Genomic DNA, 1,637 nt, shown 5'->3' on the forward strand with positions numbered 1-1,637 from the left:
TGGTTCAAAAAATAATAAAGGAGAGAAGCTGGTGCTCTGGAAGGGTAAGGAAGATGAAGGTCATTTTGCTTTGTTCAAGAGTTAACATGCCTTTGGAAAAAAAAGAAAGATAAGTGACAGGTCACCAGCAACTGGCCTTTTCTCCTTTTTAATTCACTTTCCTAACCACTTGCATTCACTCTGAGGAAAAAAAAAAACTGTGTCTAAAACTTCTTTTGCCTTCTAAATTAATGTCTCTAAATTTCTATTTTCTCATCTATAAATAGGGATACCAATCATATTGATTAATAATAATAATAATAATAATCTACAGCCATGCCACCATGAACGTGCCCGATCTCATCTGATCTCAGAAGCTAAGCAGGGTTGGGCCTGGTTAGTACTTGGATGGGAGACCACCTAGGAATACCAGGTGCTGCAGGCATAAAAAAAATAAAATAATAAAAAATAATGGACCACAATTCTGCTTCCAGCCAAGCTGGAATAACAGGAATCAGATTTACTCCACCCCCCCTCAAAAAAAAATCAAAAAATTGACAGAAAATATAAAACAATGGCTTTCTAAATACTAGACAACAGGCAATGAGGGACATAACACCTGAGAGATGAGAAACAAACAAGGCAAGCCCAAGATTGCCCAGACATTTTCTGCCTTGAGAAATTTCCTGACTGAAAACCTTAAAAGTGAGACACAAAAAGATCAATCTTTTTCTAAGTAACTGATAACAAAACAAAGCTTGACATTATTTAATGAGAATGCAAAAATATCCAGCAACAAACAAAATGCAATTCTAGTGAAAAATTACCAAGTATGCAAAGAGCATAAAAATACAACCTAGAGGAGAAAAATTAATCACTTGACACTAACCCAGATGTGACATCTGCGTCACATTATTAGTACATAAAGATATTACAAGAGTTATAACTCTATTCTATATGTTCAAAAATATAAATAGAAAGGTAATTTTAAAGGACCAAATAGAACTTCCAGAGATAAAACTAAAACACATTAGATGCAAAATACACAAGTTGGGATTAACAGATGATTAGACTTTGTGCAATAAAATATTAGTGAATCTGAAAACATAGCAATAAAAATATTTTTAAAACAATGGTAAAATTTGATTAAAACTATAAACATACAGTTCCAAGAAACTCAATGAAGTACAGTACAAAAAATAAATAAAAATTCAAGGCACATCATAATCAAATTGCTCAAAATGATTGAAAAAGAGAGAATCTTAAAATCAGTCGAAAAAAAAAAGACTTGTTACAGACAGAAGAACAAAGATAAGGAAAATATTATAGCAGCTTTCTTGTTTGCACAAGATGATAGTGGAACATTTTCAAAGCCCAGAAAGAAAAAACTGTAAACATATAATTGTACAACAAGTGAAAATATATATTTTTTTTAAAAGTGAAATAAATATATGTTCAGATATACAAAAGCAGAAAGAATTCATCACCAGCAGACGGGATCTCTAGGAAATGTAAAAGAAATTCTTCAGGCAAAAGAAAAATAATATCAGGTAGAAACATAAATCTACACGAAGAATGAAGAGCACCAGAATAATAATTACATGGGTAACTATATAAGATTTTCTCTTAATACTTAAATCTCTTTAGAAAGTAATCAT

At 31.3% G+C, this 1,637-nt stretch overlaps 1 pseudogene; it reads left to right on the forward strand.

Annotated features, from left to right (window-relative positions):
* The first annotated feature begins 305 nt into the window (after window positions 1-305).
* LOC112484437 lies at window positions 306-424 on the forward strand (annotated as a pseudogene).
* Window positions 425-1,637: the final 1,213 nt, after the last annotated feature.

This window comes from Pteropus alecto, unplaced genomic scaffold (genome assembly GCF_000325575.1).
Source record: "Pteropus alecto unplaced genomic scaffold, ASM32557v1 scaffold75, whole genome shotgun sequence".
Lineage (NCBI taxonomy): Eukaryota > Metazoa > Chordata > Mammalia > Chiroptera > Pteropodidae > Pteropus > Pteropus alecto.